We start from the raw sequence: 18,645 nt of genomic DNA, 5'->3' as shown, positions 1-18,645 counted from the left end.
CAATCCTCAAAAAGTCGATAGATCCATCTACATGTAACCACAGCACTGGGCGGCGGGACATTAGCGACACTCTCACCCATCAACTGAGCCTTGGCCTATCCTCATCGAATGAAAATACGATCGTCGGGGCTCTCTCTGAGAACTTCTCCCATCACGATATTCTCATTCTTACCTCAAACCTCATATCCTCAATGGAAATACGATCGTCGGGCTCCCACTGGGACCATAACCCGTCACGATATCCCCAACATATTTTGTCACAATTACTTCACTTCCTTCAACGTTTTACATTCTCATTACTTTATAAAAAGCTTGCATTTAATATCATTTTCCTTTTAAAAACAAACATGCAACATATCTTTTAACTTTATCGTTTCCTCATAAAATCCATAAAACATTTTAACAGAAACCTTTTAACATATAAAATTCATAAATATTTTAAATAAAAATTTCAACATCATAAACATTTAAAGTATGCATTTAAATCATAAACATTTTAACATGTTAAATCATAACTTTTTAAAATAACATTTTGACATAATAAATCTTAAACATTTAAAATCAATGTTATAAAAATACATAATCACTTCAAATAATCATATTAGCATGTAAAACAACATTCAGGACTACTGTCATGATGTTTACTAATTTTTAGGCGTAAAAAGACCGTTTTACCCCTGGACGTAAAATTCCACGTTATTGACTTTTTCTTACTTTCATTGACTCTAACATGTCTCAAATAATTATTTAGGTTTACATGAATTTTCTCATATTTTTATTTAGCTTAAATCGATGACTTTTAATTTATTCTTTAATTATAGCTTATTACAGCATTTTAATCTCGAATTAAACCAAACCTCAATATAAAATTCCCCAAATTAAAAACTTAGACTTATAATAATTATTTAAGCTTAAATATAATTTTTATAATTTTATAAAGCTTTAAATTTCAATTAATTTTTTAATTAACGTTCCGTGTGGCGATAAAATCCCGGATAAATCCAAAACTCGATATTTTGATCCCAAATTTTAAACATAACATTTATATTATCTATTATATTCTTCCAAGTCATGAGCCACACTTGTGGACCCATGGATTCAATTTTATCTTTTAAAATTCGAAATTAACACATTAATGAACCACCCGAGTTATCTCCCGATTTACTCGAGCCACGCCCGAGCCAAACCCTAGCAAACCCACCTAGGCACCCTACTGACCAAGCCCAGCCCATAGAACCAGCCCCTAAGTCGCACAATCCCTGCTGGAACTTGACTCAAAATACTGCATGTTTTGTGTGTGAGTCTCCTAGGATATTTAGGACTCCTAGCCCAACTAGGACATTTCCAGCCCCTAACCACTTGACCCCTCATGACCCAAACCTCCCCTAGACCACGTCCATGCCAAGCCCAGACCAACCTAGCCCCTAGAACTCAAGCTGCAAACCACTGGACTACATGACAGCAACTTCACGCCTAACTTGCGGCCAAGAGCTTTTCCCTCACGTTTTCCACCTCCAGCTGAGCCAGCAGCGAACTCTCTTGAGCCAACCTAAACCCAGACCTCCTATGGACCCTAATGAACCCTTAGAACCTATGGACTCGACCGCAGCCCTTGAAACCGAAGACACAACATAAGCTGCAGCAACAAAGCCGAGAAGACCCACTTGACAAAGACCCTTGTTTCCTCGCTTAGCCACCTAACCCACGAGCCAGCCCTTGAACCAGCCCCTCATGCACCCTCTAATGACCCTAAGGACCTAACCTAGCTCAGACCCAAAGCCCCTGGCCGAGCCACAGCCCCTGTACAAGTTGCTGCACACAAACTCTGCTACCTTGATCACCTCTCGGGTGGAGCCCTAGCTAGCTAGGACTCCTCCCCAGCCCCTGGTCTCGAGTCCTAGTGTGGCTAGGACTCTTACCCTGACCCGTCACATGACTCTAGCCCAGCCTGGTCCAACACCAGCCAAACCAAGCCAAGCCAAGCCACAAACCGAACTCATGAAGACCAAACAAGCACATCGGCCTTACTAATTAATTAAACCCACGTTTCCAGCTTGTATGTTCCTTTGTTTGCTGCAATTGTGTGTGTGTTCTAGGCCTTTAAACTTGTGTAAAACCATCCCCTAACAATTCCTAATAATGGCATCTCCTTTTCCATCATACAGACATGATTTTGAATCAATTACCAAGTTTTAAAAATTCATGATCATGTAAAAACAAAAATAAATAAATAATCACTTGTTTTTCATGCAAAATTCAATTAAATAAAATACTATGGTGTGATGGATGCTTAAAGGAAAGAATATGGTGTGTCTTTGCGTAATTAACGCACGATTTTACGTTGACGATTGAAGAACGACGAAGAAACGACGGCTTGAAAATCCTTGCAACTTTTGATGCTTTTTTCTTCAACTTTTGTGTGTGTGTGTGTCGTGTAAAAATTGTTGAAAGGTGGAGTTTTAATTGTAAAGGGGTGTGTGGCTGTGAGGTATTGTGGTTTAATGGGGTGATTAACACTTTAAATATTGCTAAAATCTTAACCAAACTCTAATTACTAGCTTAAGCTCATTAACAATGCTAATTAGGCCCAATTAGCCCATTAGTGTTTGATTACAATATTAAAATTCTTTTGCTTAAATGAGTTTGTGAATTTATTAGTTGGGTTGCCAATACGTTTGTATTTTTGTTGAAAATCCAACACCGATAAAAATTACGTCTCGGCGTATAAAATCACCTTAAAACCCTTATTTTCAAAAATATTAAAAAACATCACCCTTAATTTAAATAATTAAAAACAATTAACTAATAAAAATATTTTCTATTTTTCATCCATCAGTCTACGTTCCTCAATCGCAACTTGAATAACCTTTAAAAATACATTTTAATGCAATCATGTAGAAAAATATATTTTAAACATGTAAATATGCACAACATAATTAATTCATGCAATTAAAACAAATAATTAAAATACAAGAGAATTTAATAATTGCATGCATGTGATTCGCGTGGACCTTTAAATTTTTCAGGGACATTACAATCTTCCCCCCATAAATTGAATTTCGTCCTCGAAATTCGCTTATCCTTAATAACCAAAAGTTTAGATTCTGTTCTAGTATCTCAAAAATCCACGATTCCGCTGCGCTACTCTGATAAAACTTAAGTTCTAGAATGTCCTTACGTCTCATTGATCCCAATTAATTTTCTTTCTAAATCCTTATTTTGCAATCGCAACTTAAAAGACCCAAATGACTTAGTGTTATTACTATTGTAACCTCGAATTTCAATTTTTCATACGATTCCCAATATTAAAAGATTGATGACCATACTTATCGTATATTATTTACTTATTTTATACTGATGTGAATCCACGTACGAATAAAAAGCAAACATGATTAAAAAAGAATCGTTCCCTCAATTTAATAACGAACTAGAAATCGTTGTTGTGTCCCGATCTTTTGAATCAAGTATGGTGTGATTTTCACCCATAAACTACAAGGTTTATTAATAAATAATCACGATGAAAGCAATCAAAATTTAGAACGAACCTTCAAAGAACAAGTCAATGACAATCCGCACAAGACGATCGACAAATGCCACAAAGTTAAAAATTTTGATAAGTTTGATTTTTGATTTACAAAGCAAAGCTTTGAATGTTTGAGAGAAAACTCTAAAAATTTGATATAATAATCTGAATTGTGTGTTAATTTTCGTCCATCATATGTTTACATATCAAAAGATATCAAAATCTAGTTGTCAAAATAATTAAAACTCTAAACATAAAGGACACGGACCCCGTGTAGGCCTCCGGGTAAGGGTCCGTGTACACTCGGGAAAAAATACTCTCCGGCAAACAAAGGACACGGACCCCGTGTACAGGTCCATGCTCGGGTCCGTGTAGACTCTGGATTTCTTTATTCTTGGGTGTAATGGACACGGACCCCGTGTACAGGTCCGTGCTTGGGTCCATGTAACCTCGGTCCTTCAAAAATGTGCTTAAATGATATTTCTTTCGTTCCCGAACTCTCACTCCCATGCACCACGATGTTAGAGTAGGTGCCCGTCGAGCCAAGTGTTGGCCGAGTGTTCACAATGAAACTCTATGTATAAGCAATCTTTATTTTAATAATATTTGAAATATTTTTTGGCAAATCTTTATCTGTATACCCATGCTAGTTGCATAGATAAAGCCCTTTGAATATACAAATAGTAGAAAGAATATGAGATGCACATATGATGAGTATCATGAAACTCATATTTGGAATACTGTATATTCTAAAAAGTTCCTAGTCGATTCAGCCGCAGCTAAAAAGGATATAGGCCGCTCGAGTTCGAGACTAGTATCTACGATGTGAGTACCATGTTTCATTGGTAGGGGACATTGTGATGTCCGAGCATGCAAATAGGTGCTCCTGGTAGAGTGCACTGAACAACCCTCCTTAAAGGACTTTCCAAGTGGTTCTCACTTATCGAGTGGAAAAGTCCTAGTTTATGGTTGTACACCATTAGTCCTTATGACCCGGGACAATATTGAGAATCTATGTGCTAGAATTACACTTTGACTTGTTTACCGACTCTCATGGGGCCATCAGGTGGCAAGGTTGGGTGTTATGTCGAAACATATAGGAGTCGATGCATTGTAGTTGGGAATTCACCGCTTACTTTTGGGTATGGATATCCTATGTGTTCTCATGTTTATGTAGGTTGAAATCTCTGATCAGAGTATGGTGGTAATTATGAAAGGGGTTTCATAGATTACACCATCGATGCAACTACGACATGACACATAGTATCGATTCATTGAAAACTCTCGATAAACTACTGGTTGTCGAATCGGTCGGTATATATGAGTTGAAGGGACCGTAATGTACGCTAACCATAATTGAATGGTTCTTGCAGGCACTATCATTTGATACCTAGGGAATCATGTAAGCGATGCTGCTAGGCGTTTAACATGATTGGTTGGGTACTATCAGACTTGAGTTCTAACGTTCTTGTTATCAAGGTGTTGATAAGTAAGAATGGAGCAATTGGGGTATGCTCATATAAGGACATGTTTAGTCCGAATCACATGGAGATGTGAACCCACGACTAGTTGTATCAATGAACCATTGAGGGCCACACAAGTACTAGCTTTTTAGATCCCGTTGAGAAGTAAAAATAGTTCAATGTGTTGAACGGCTTATAAAGGAGTTTATAAGCGTAAGGAAAATTAGAAGTATGACTTCTATAAAAGAGAAATTAGTTCAATGTGTTGAACGGCTTATAAATGAGTTTATAAGCGTAAAGACAAAATAGAAGTATGACTTCTATGAGAGAAATGTAAATTTTAATTTATGGAAGTGTTCCTAAATTAAAAGTTGGCCAAGTGAATAATGTATTTGAAAATTGTGATTTTCATAAACATTATTATGGACTAAATTAAATTAATTCAAGTGTTGAATTAATTAAACACTAGTGGACCTAGTAGAGTCGAAATAATTAAATTAATTCAAGTGTTGAATTAATTAAATTATATTGAGTCTTGTAGAGCTCAATTTAAATAAATTATTTAACAAGTGGACTTGAGTAAATTCAAGTAATGTTTAATTAATCTCAAAATGTTTGAGATAATTAAATTTAGTCCATGGTTTTTAATTGTTAAAAACACCATATAATATGCATGCATGGGAGGTGAAGAGTTGGAGACAACCTTTTCAAATATTAAGGCTTGGCATGCTACTTTTGCCTTTTGCTTTTTGCAAGTCCAAGACAAGTCTCCCTTCCCCCATTCCACAACTACAATGGCCAAAATTTTACTAATTTTTCTCTCCAAGCTTTTCCTCTCTTTTCTTCTTCAAGTGTTGAGGAAAGAAAATTACTTCTCATTGAAAAATCCTCTTAGTTTTCTAGTGCAAATTAAGAAGGGATCTACCTAGTTGGTGGTGGGCTTAATAGTTGAGCAAGGAGTGCTCAAAGGAAGCTTGAAGATAGTTTCTTGCCATACAAGAGCTAAGGTGTTTACACCTTAGTTGGAGCCATACATCAATCCTTGTGATTGATAGGTACATTTCTTAACACACTATGAATATCATTTTGTGTTTATTGTATTTGCTACACAATATCATGAGGTGGCCGAACTTCTTGATGAAAAATTTGATTTTTAAACTTCCGTTGTGCTTCCGGTCACCGTAACCGATCCCCTTTCACACGAACCCTTCGGCACTTTGCTCCTTGCACGTAAGCCCTCTTTGACAGCTCATAAGCCCATTCAACGCTTCTTTGAACCTCTTCAGACGTCCTCTCGTGATTGGTCCCTCTGGCAACTCTAATGGATCCCATGCTTTCCTTGGAGATTGACCAACCGTGTTCGCATCATCCTCCCCTTCTTGAAAAGGATTTGTCCTCAAATCTTGTTCATCACCTACATCAAACAACGACAAATCACTAACATTAAAAGTAGAACTTATGTTATACTCACGTGGTAGATTGAGTTTATAGGCGTTGTCATTGATCCTTTCAAGGACTTGAAATGGTCCATCGCCCTAGGTAATAGCTTTGAACGACGCTTCTCGGAGAACCTTTCCTTCCGTAAGTGGAGCCACAACCAATCACCTTTCTCAAAGATCACCTTCTTCTTCCTCTTGTTGGCTTGTTTGGCATATTGCTCATTCTTCTTCTCTATATTGGCCTTGGCCTTTTCATGCAAACCCCTAACAAATTCAGCCTTCTTTTTGCCATCCATATTTAACCTTTCACTCACAGGTAAAGACATCAAATCCAATAGATTCAAAGGATTAAAACCATATACAAGTTCAAATAGCGAGTAATTTGTAGTTGAATGCATGCAACGATTATATACAAACTCAACAAATGACAAACAATATTCCCAATTCTGTAAGTTATTTTTAAGTATAGCACGTAAAAGTGTTCCTAACGTTCTATTAACAACCTCAGTTTGTCCATCCGTTTGAGAATGACAAGTAGTAGAAAAAAACAATTTTGTGCCAAGTTTAGCCCACAACGTTTTCCAAAAGTAACTCAAGAATTTAACATCACGGTCAGAAACAATAGTCCTAGGTATACCTTGCAACCTAACGACTTCTCTAAACTACAATTCCGCAATGTGAGAAGCATCATCAGTTTTGTGACAAGCGATAAAATGTGTCATCTTAGAAAATCTATCAACGAAAACAAATATCGCATCCCTCCCCTTCTTAGTCCTAGGCAACCCCAAAACAAAGTCCATAGATATGTCAATCCAAGGTTCACTAGGGACAGGAAGTTGTGTATACAATCCATGTGGTTGTGTCCTAGACTTAGCTTGCCTACAAGTTATACACTTATCACAAACTCGTTCAACATCACGCTTCATATGTGGCCAATAAAAATGTTCATGCAAAGCATTCATAGTTTTTGCCACACCAAAGTGTCCCATCAAACCACCCCCATGTGCTTCCCTAACAAGTAATTCACGAATCGATGATTTAGGGATGCACAACCTATCTTCTCTAAACAAGAAACCATGATGCAAATAAAATTTATCATGTGGACCATGCATACATGTTTCAAATACACTCTTAAAATCCTCATCTAGCACATACAATTCCTTCACAAGCTCAAACCCCAAAATTTTTTACTCCAAGGTAGAGATTAGTACGTACCTCCGTGATAGTGCGTCGGCCACCACATTCTCATTACCTTGTTTGTACTTGATGATGTGGGGGAATGTCTCTATGAATGCCACCCACTTTGCGTGCCGCTTGTTCAGCTTTTGTTGCCCCTTAAGTTGCTTTAGAGACTCATGATCCGTATGAATCACAAACTCCTTAGGCCTCAAGTAGTGCTGCCACGTCTCTAGAGTCCTCACAAGTGCGTAGAACTCCTTATCATACGTGGGATAGTTCAGGGCGGATCCATTGAGTTTCTCGCTAAAATACCCCACCGTCGACTTACTTGCATCAAGACTCCACCAATACCTACACCTGAAGCATCACATTCAATTTCGAAGGTATTAGCAAAGTCAGGTAAAACAAGTAAAGGAGCATTACTTAATTTTTGCTTGATCATATTAAAAGACTTCTCTTGCTCCTCGCCCCAATGGAATGGAACGTTCTTCTTGATTACCGCAGTCATCGGTGCTGCCAATGTGCTAAAATCCTTTACAAACCTCCTATAAAAGCTTGCAAGTCCATAAAAACTTCGGACTTGACCAACAGTAGTAGGCGTTGGTCAATCTCGAATAGCACTTACCTTGTCTTCATCTACATGTAATCCCTGCGAGCTTACCACAAAACCAAGGAAGACAAGTTTGCTTGTACAAAAATCATATTTCTTTAAGTTAGCATATAAATTTTCATCTCTTAGTGTGATTAGCACAAGTCTCAAGTGGTTAACATGATCATCCAAGTTTTTGCTATACACTAGGATATCATCAAAGTAAACAACAACAAATTTTCCTATGTATGCATGCAAAACATGGTTCATTAATCTCATAAAGGTGCTAGAAGCATTAGTTAAGCAAATGGCATGACCATCCACTAATATAACCCATACTTGGTTTTAAGTGCAGTTTTCCACTCATCACCTTCCCTCATCCTAATTTGGTGATACCCACTCTTCAAATCAATTTTACTGAAAATACATGCACCATTCAACTCATCTAACATATCATCTAGTCTAGGTATGAGATGCCTATACTTAATGTTTATGTTATTGATTGCCCTACAATCTACACACATACGCCATGAGCCATATTTCTTAGGAACTAGTAAAACAGGTACATCACAAGGTGACATGGACTCACGCACAAAACATCTATCTAACAACTCATTTACCTGCCGTTGAAGCTCCTTAGTCTCATCCGGGTTGCTCCTATAGGTTGGACGATTTGGCAATGCACTCACCGGCACGAAATCGATTTGGTGCTCGATTTCCCTCAATAGTGGTAAGCCTTGAGGTAACTCCTCCGGAAACACATCTTCAAATTCCTGCAAAAGTGAAACAACAATGCTCGGAAGGGACCCGGCTATATCACTTCTGTTAAGGAGAATCTCCTTGTAAAGAATCAACACAAGTGGTTCATGTGTGTGCATTAAATGCTTCAACTCACTCTTTTGGGCCATATATGATTTCTTTTTGGCCTCTTTCCTCTCATTTTCTTTTCTCTCAATTTCTTTCCTCTCTTTTTTCTTTTGTATGGCTATCTCACTCTTTTTATCACTTTTTTTCAGCCATTTCATTTTTTACTTTCAAAAGCCATCTCACTCTTTAGTTCACTCTTTTTTCCGGTCTCATCTCTTTTTTTTTTTTTCAAATGGTCCTCCAACACTTGCTTTGGGGACAATGGAAGTAAAACAGTGGAATCCTTTTTCAACATAAATGAATACCTATTCTTGTAACCATCATGTGTCACCCGCCTATCATATTGCCACGGCCTACCCAACAAGATATGACAAGCATGCATGGGCACCACATCACACAAGACCTCATCCACATACTTCCCAATAGAAAAAGACACCAAAACTTGTTTGTTCACCTTCACCTCCGCACAATCATTCAGCCATTGAAGTCTATATGGTTGAGTATGCTTTAATGTAGGTAAACCCAATTTTTCTACCATCTCACTACTAGCCACATTAGTACAATTTCTCCCATCTATGATAAGATTGCAAACCTTGCTATTCACAAAACATCTAGTATGAAACAAGTTTTCCCTTTGGTTAGTCTCCTCCTCCTTGACTTGGGCACTCATGATACGCCTAGTCACTAGTGCTTCACCTACGACCGCCCCATAACCCTCATCAGGATCCTCTAACGCAGGCATTTCATCATCCTCGTCATCCTCCTAACTTTGAGACTCATACTCACCATAGTCATTTAAAATCATTACCCTTTTATTAGGGCATTCACTAGCAATATGACCCAACCCTTGACACCTAAAATATTTAGTATCTCTAGATCGAGTATGAGGAGTTTCAGATTTACCTTGCACTCCTTGCCTAGGCGTTTCGTGCTTGGTCTCCATCTTGGGTTTGGTCACCACTTACTTTCATCACGTTTTGCCCCATTTGGTCGCCAAGAAGATGACGAACTCCCACTTTGATTGGTGCGGCCAACTCCTCGCCTCTTGAGTTGTTGCTTCACTTTTACGGCCATTTGCACCATCTCGTCTAGATCCAAGTAGTGCCTAAGCTCCACTTGATCTTGTATCTCCCTGTTCAATCCACAAAGAAAACGTGCCATGGTCGCCTCACTATCCTCCTCGATATTTTCCCTAATCATGACTACTTCCATCTCCTTATAGTAGTCCTAAACACTCTTTAACCCTTGCCTCAAAGTTTGTAGCCTCTTAAACATCTCCCTATAGTAGTGATTGGGCACAAACCTCTTCCTCATGACCCTCTTCATCTCATCCCAAGATTCAATTGGTCTCTCATTTTACCTTCTCCTAGTGGTCACTAGTTGATCCCACCAAATGAGAGCATAATCTAGGAACTCCACCACCGGCAACCTAACTTTCTTTTGCTCGGAGTAGTGGTGACATTCAAACACAAACTCTACCCTCTTTTCCAATTCTAAATATTAATCTGGATCAGATTTCCAATGGAACGAAGTGATTTTCATCTTAATACTACTCATATTACCATCTTCCCTATTCCCATCATATCTACCCCGTACGGCTTCTCTTTTTCCTCTACCAAACACTCTACCTCTTCCATTCCTATCCCAATTTTCATTTTGGCTCTCCTCATCTCCTTCCAAATCATATTCTTCCTCTTCCTCTTTCCTACCAAAATCTTTAGGCTTAGACTTTTCTCCACTAGTACTAACCTCAAGTTTATCCAACCTCTCATGTAAGGGCTCTAATTCATTCCTCATCATCCTACTAAAATACTCAAACAATGCCTCCATTTGAACCTTAGATAATCATTTGTTCGAACTATCTCCTACCTCCCTCTCCATTTACTTTTAGGATTGTACCTGTAATAAAACGTTAGTAGAAAACAAAATAGTCCTCACCCAAATTCCCACGGTCACTCCAAAGAAAATTCACTCGTCACTCCACTCTTTTTTTTTTTTTTGCTCACAACAAATACTCACTCCAAAGAAAATTCACTCGCACTCAAGTATTGTCACTCAAATTCGAGAGTTCTCTCAAGAGCTTCAAGCTTTGTATTTTGAGTATATCAAACAATCAAGTTTCAACTCGTGAACAATTGTGACCGACTCACTTGGACTGTGTAGACAAGGAATTCAAAGATATCTAATTATTTTTGTGTTTTTTTTTGTTTGTGAGAGGCAATTGAATATAACTCTCTAAAGTAAATAGAACAAGATATCAAAAGAAATATGGTGATTTTTCGGAATTTTTTGTGATTTTTTTTTGTTGGCTGAGTACTACTCGAAAATTCCAAAAAAAAGAACCACAAATTTCGAGAATCACAGATTCACGAAAAACAAGAAGAACAATGGAATAACACAGATCTGAAGAAAAACGAAGAAATAACAAATTTAAGAACAAGATAAACTTACTTGAATTTCAATGAACCTAAGCTCTGATAGCAAATGATGTGAATCCACGTACGAATAAAAAGAAAACACGATTAAAAATGAATTGTGCCCTCAATTTAATAACGAACTAGGAATCGTTGTTGTGTCCCGATCTTTTGAATCAAGTATGGTGTAATTTTCACCCCTAAACTACGAGGTTTAGTAATAAATAATCACGATGAAAGCAATCAAAATTTATAACAAACCTTCAAAGAACAAGTCAATGACAATTCTCACAAGACGATAGACAAGAGCCAAAAAATTAAAAACTTTGATAATTTTGATTTTTGATTTACAAATCAAAGCTTTGAATGTTTGAGAGAAAATTCTAAAACTTTGATAAAATATCAATAATAATCTGAATTGTGTGTTAATTTTCGTCCATCATATTTACATATCAAAAGATATCAAAATCTAGTTGTCAAAATAATTAAAACTCTAAAAAAAAAATATTCTCGCCAAACGTAAAGGACACGGTCACCGTGTAGGCCTCCGGGTAAGGGTCCGTGTACACTCGGGAAAAAATACTCTCCGGCAAACAAAGGACACGGACCCCGTGTACAGGTCCGTGTAGACTCTGGATTTCTTCATTCTTGGGTGTAATGGACACGGACCCCGTGTACAGGTCCGTGCTTGGGTCCTTGTAGCCTCGGTCCTTCAAAAACGTGCTTGAATGATATTCCTTTGGTTCCCGAACTCACTCCCATGCACCATGAACCCTTCGGCACCTTGCTCCTTGCACGTAAGCCCTCTTTGATAGCTCATAAGCCCATTCAACGCTTCTTTGAACCTCTTCAGACGTCCGCTCGTGATTGGTCCCTCTGGCAACTCTAACGGATCCCATGCTTTCCTCGGAGCTTGACAAACTATGTTCGCATCATATACCAAAGATGTTCATCAGCTTATCATAATTTAACCTTAAAATCCCAAACGTATCCACTAACGCTAATATTTTCAAGCCTAATAAGCGAAAGGGCAAACGAGGGTTGGAAAATAAGCAAAAAGGGCTGCATGTGGGATAGCTAGAAGATCCTAGGGTTTGGGGCCTTTACATGGGACTTAGGGCTCGGTTAAGGGGAGGCCGTGCATGGGGCTTGGGTCAGGGCCTGTGCGTAGCTTGGTAAAGGGGCTACGAAGAGTCCGTGAGGACCTGGACGCGGCAACAGCAAAGGAGAAGAGTCCATATGTACAAGGGCTTTCCCATGTATGCGTGCACGAATGATGTAGTTTCGGGAAGGGGTGTGGCTTGGCTAGGGCTGGCTAGGCTGGTCCAGCAGGGTCTAGAGGATGGTACAAGAATGTCTAGGTGTGCATGGAATTGGTGCCTAGAGCCGAGTGGAATCCTAGCATGGATAGGAATCCTCATCGTGCAAGGAGGCAACGGCAGCTAGAAGTCTTGCGCTGGGTGTACGCGTGGGTTGGGGGGCTTGTGTGTGGTCCATGAGGGTTCATTAGGGTCCCTAGGAGGTCTGGTCAAGGGATGGCTCGAGGTGGCTTGACCATGGTTCAAGGAAAAACTAAAGATGGCTCGAAGGGAACTTGAATGGGTTCAAACTAGGGCTAGGGAAGGAGAAGGGTCGAACCATGGTCCACGGGGGTCGATTCATGGTTCACGAAGGTAATTTAGGGATAAAAAAGTTTATGTTTAAAATTTGGGAAGAAAATATTAAAGTTTGAATTAGTTTGGGAATTAAACGCTCATCGAATTAGTAAATAAGAAATTAAATTGAAAGCCTCGAATTTAAATTAAATAAAAATATTGAAAATTAAATTTAAAGCTTAAATAATTAATTGGGATGGTCTAGAGTCAATGAAAGTAAGAAAAAGTCTAAATCGAGAAATTTTACGTCCATGGGCAAAACAGTCATTTTACACCCGGGTTGTACGAAAAGGCTTGGCATCGTTCCAAAGGGTCATAATGCATGTTAAATGATACATTATGATGATTTTGATGAAAATATGATATTTTATGATTTATGGTAAAGTTGTGCAATTTTTCCTGTAAAAATGCTATTTTTGGAAAATCATGATATTTTATGAAATAAAAAGGAAAAAGAAAAAATATTTTGAAGGATGTGTGTTAGAAACCAAATTTCAGAGTTTGAAAAACTGAAGAAACTAACTGAATTATGAAACAACTGAATATTTAACAACTGAAACCAGCTGAACAAATGAAGAAAACTGATCAGTTGGAAACCGATCAGTTAATATACTCAGCTGCATAAGTTTCAGTAAAAACATATCTCAACTGAATGCTTCTCGGGAAAGAACATTCAACCGAAAAACGACATAGTAAACAACAAATGAATATAGAAAGCCGCACCTCAATCATTACAGCATAGAACAACGTACTTCGGCTACTGCAATTAAGACGCCGAATGACAATCAATGAAGAGAACATTGCCCAACAAATGATGAAGTGGCATTCAACGGATACTAGAATTCAAATGCATATCAAAGTTACCGTTGAAAGAGAAGTATAAATGTGACTGAAGAACAGCAAAAGAAAAGAGAGACAATCACTCAATCTTAAGCTTGTTGTTATCCTGTCAAAATCTTAGCTCACTTTCATTTGAATTACTCGTAGCAATCAAGGCTAAAATCTGAGCTTATTAGCACTCTCTAAAAGCTGTTAGATTCAACTGTGCTAATATCAGTTACGTATTGAGAATATTGCGTAGAACTAAGAGTTTCAGTTTTGGCAGTTGTAAGTCCAAACTGAAGTGGGTCTGTACAAGTGTTGTACTTGATCAAAGTCTTTTAGTGAATATCCTATCCTTGTGATAGAAGGGGTGACGTATGAGTAATTAAATTCTCCGAACATCCAGAAACAACTCTTGCTTATTTCTTTCAGTTTCGTATTCTATCTTTCAGTCAGTTACTTTCCGCAACTGCTCTAGTTTAACTGATTGTTATTGACCAACCAGATTCCGAGATTCAGTTTGTCACTAAACTGAACTCAAATATTGTTAAAGAACAATTTTAAGTGTAAGTGTTTATTCAACCCCCCGTTCTAAACACTCTTGTTACGACAACCGATCCTATCAATGTGAATTGACTGTGAAAAAGAGGATATGATATATAATTTTTTGGAATATCATGAGGGAAAAGGTACCAGAGGGAGCCCGTTTACGGGAAAATGTCCTAGAGGGAGCCCAACTATCGTATTTCCATTCTTTTTACGTTAGTGCCTAGTGTCCGTCTCCATGCGCAACGGTGAGCTAAGACTTATCAGTAGACCGGAGGGTAAAAGGCTGCTAACTTTCAAGGATCCAACTTCACCCAAAATGATAAATGCCTGAGAGCTTTACGATTTTACGGTTTATGATCTGTTTATGATAAAAAAATGCTATTTTAAATAAAAGTATGAATTTCATGCATGTGCTTATATATGTATTATTTGTTACTCAAGTTTAGGACGTGCTGAATCATTAGACTCACTAGGTTTGAATGCTGCAGGTGCTGAAATTGAGGGAGGCGCTGACGCTTGAGCGAATCGAGACAGACACTATACTCCCGAGGGACAATTATTTTTCGCATTAGCTTGATAGTTAAAAGATTGAAAATATTTGTTAATGATTTATAAGCAATATTCTTTTATGCTTTATTTTGATGTTAGTTGATCTTGTTAAAGGTCAACATAGAATTTTTGGTTAACTGACGATTTAGGGATATTTAGGCAACTTGAAATTCATATGTTAAACTATTTTGATTTATGAAAATGTTAAATTATTTAAATTGTGGATTTTCAAAATCATGCTTATATATATATATGTATATATATATATATATATATATAGATAGTAGAATTTTAAAGTTAAAAGTGAGGGTCGTTTTAAGAACAAATGCCTTAACAAGAAAATTAGTTAGGGTTTGCTGAATAGTAGTAAGGTAGGTGGACTATAAAGTAAATAAGTATAAAGTTGTTTCGGGATGTTTGGAGATTTCAATACTCCTATGTCACATCCATTCTTCCTCACAGAAAGACTTTGATAATTACAAGCAATTTGAATTCACCCACTTTACTAGTACTTAATACTTCTTAACTTAAATTCTTAGTAAACTTCAATCTAAACACTTTGAGCAGTAAGACTTCTTACTCTCAATTACATAGATTTGTACTGAATGATCAACTAGATTGACTATCTGAAAAGTCCACTAATCGTTTTTCTTAAAAAGTACTAGAAATCTTTTTTTTCTTCCTAAACCATTCGGCCGAACTTACTATGCATTTAAAATATTATTGTTTTGCACCATTTAGGAATAAACCAACCAACTATTATTTGAAATCTAAATGAAAGTAATTCAAAACATAAAATGGTAAACGTCTAAAAAACTAAATTTAACATTTTTTTCTTCAAAATAAAGCATAAATATCATAATCCCTCAATAGCATAAAAGTCACACATAAATTAAATCATAAACATAATTTTGCGGAAAACTAGCGACGGTCCTCGGGTTGTGTGGACCTTCAGTCCAGCTAGTTCAACCATTAAGTCCTCCATCAATATCATGCTCTCCCGCATCGATCATACATAGTGAGTCTATTGACTTAGCATACCTTAACCATGATAACAAGTAATACATATAAAATCATATGCAAGAGTGAAAATAATTTTACATAAAATATATTTTCATGAACATGCATAAATTAAATAACATATCATATCAAATCATATTTCTTCTCATCATATACGTATACGTTTTCCTTTTATTGAATTTGGATAGTAAATTGTCACTTCATATCAGCTGAAGGTCGATTGATTCATTTACATGTAACCATAGTACTGGTCGATGGGGTGGGTTATCAGCGATACTCTCACCCATCAATTGAGCTGTGGCCTTACATATTATCGTATCATCATAATCATCGTATCATGGTATTAGTTACAATCACTTCACATCCTTCAATTTTTCATATTTCCATCACTTATAAAAATATGAAGAATATATAAATCATGTTTCTTTTAAACCAAGAATGCAACAAGTCTTTTAGAATTAACGTTTTATCATATAATTTTGGGAACTTATGTTCATAATGATGTCATGCTTTCTATTGGTACTCCGGAAATGCAAATTTTGATCGAACCCATATTTGCTCAATGGATTCAATCGGCTCATGGTAAAACTTCATATGGGTTCGATGTACTTTTATCTTCAACAAGTGGCCCGACATTCAATGCGGGTCGAAGCATCTAGTTGCCGGGTTGGTTAAGTGTTGTTCATGAAAATACTAATTCATTATAATTAACAATAGGTCATGGAGACTTTTTGGCTCATCGTACTATTGCTCTGGGTTTACATACAACTACATTGATCTCGGTAAATCGAAACCGATTCGATCCGAGCTCTTGGAATTGGATAAGTTCGGTAGCGGATCACGCAATCTTGGTGATCCAATTTTTAAAATAAACATATTAGGATTATTTACAGCCTTCAGGGCACTGCCAGAACGACTAACAATTTTAGGGTGTAAAATGATCGTTTTACCCCTAGATGCATAAATTTCCATAATTATCCCTAGACCTCGAAACGATGTCCCAAATCATTCCAAACTTAACCTATTACCTTTAAACACTCACTTAAATAATCGTTAGGCTTAAAATTAGCATTTCAATAATGTACTCGATTCGTTTTTAAACTTAGACGTATATCCCGATTTTAACTCGTATTAATTCGAAACTTAACCAAAACTTACAAAATTTTAGCCAAAGCTTATTAACACCTAACTAATCCATATTCAATAGAGGTGTCAAAATCAGACACGACCCACCAATCCGACACAGTTCAACCCGAAAAAAATCAGGTTTGTTTTTGGGGTTTTCGGGTTTGGGTCATATCGGGTTGGATCCGATAGCTGACCCGAGAAAAATGATCGGGTCAAGTTGGGTTGGGTTGGGGACTAAGCACCGCCGTAAATGGAAATATGATCATTGCACTCCCTTTGGGGCCTTCTCCCGTAAACGGTCTCCATCTGGGACCTTCTCTAAAACGATATTCCTAGTAATTTCATATCATATTTGTCATAGTCAATTCACATTCTTCAAAATATATTTATTTTTTTTATTCATAAAATATCGTGTCCTTTCCAAATTCGTAAAATAGTGTTTTAACAGGAAAAATCATACATCATTCATAAATAATAAAATATCATATTTTCATCATATACATTTTAAAATATCATTTATCATGTATTATGATTCTTCGGGACACTGCCAAGCCTTTGGTACTACCCGAAACGTAAAATGACCATTTTGCCCTCGGGCTCTAGACTTCCCGATTTAGACATTTTCTTACTTTTATCGATTCGAGCCTATCTCAAACCATCATATAAGCTTAAAATTGATTTCTTATATTTTTCTTAGACGTAAACCCGAGCCTTTCGATTTATTTCATGAACTACTAAACCGTGAAACGTTTTAATCACGAATTAATTCAAAACTTAATATTTTCTTCCCAAAATTTACACTTAAACCTTTCATCCCTAAAATAACCCCGTGAGCCACGAGCCACACCTTGTGGACCAAATTTCGAGCCATTTTTCTTGCATAGGCTATGTTCGAACTGAAACGTCTACTATTTAAAATTCTGTTAAGAATTTTTTAAAAAAAAAACTAGATCTCGAAAAATACATTTATATGTATTCATGCAACAACAGCTGACAATCACATGTTTTAAAATAAAAATATTCAACTACTGGTAAAAATATTGCAGTTAAAAAAATAAGAGAAATCGTCAAACCCTAGACTATTGTTGCGTGTTTTCTTGATTGCTCACAAGCGCACGACGTCAAATTATAGTAAAATATATTTTTGAGTACAAGTGTCGATCCCATGAGGAGTGTGTATATAAACGTATATCAGTGCTTGTAATTAAAATATTCTCGACTTTATTTAGAAAAATCAAAAGAGGTTTGGTTTGTTTAAAAACAACTTAATTGCAAATAAATAATTAAAATAAACACCGAATGGAGAAATATCACGAGAGAAAATATCTAGAGGGACGATTTCACTAAGTTTCCACTATAATTATTCCCGATTGAATTTATATTCATGAATTCCAATTATTTAATGGCCAAGAACACTTAATTATTTTATTCCCCCTTTCCCAAGTGAC

Source organism: Primulina eburnea, chromosome 7, assembly GCF_022965805.1.
Source record: "Primulina eburnea isolate SZY01 chromosome 7, ASM2296580v1, whole genome shotgun sequence".
Classification (NCBI taxonomy): Eukaryota; Viridiplantae; Streptophyta; class Magnoliopsida; order Lamiales; family Gesneriaceae; genus Primulina; species Primulina eburnea.
This window is presented reverse-complemented; position numbering follows the sequence as displayed.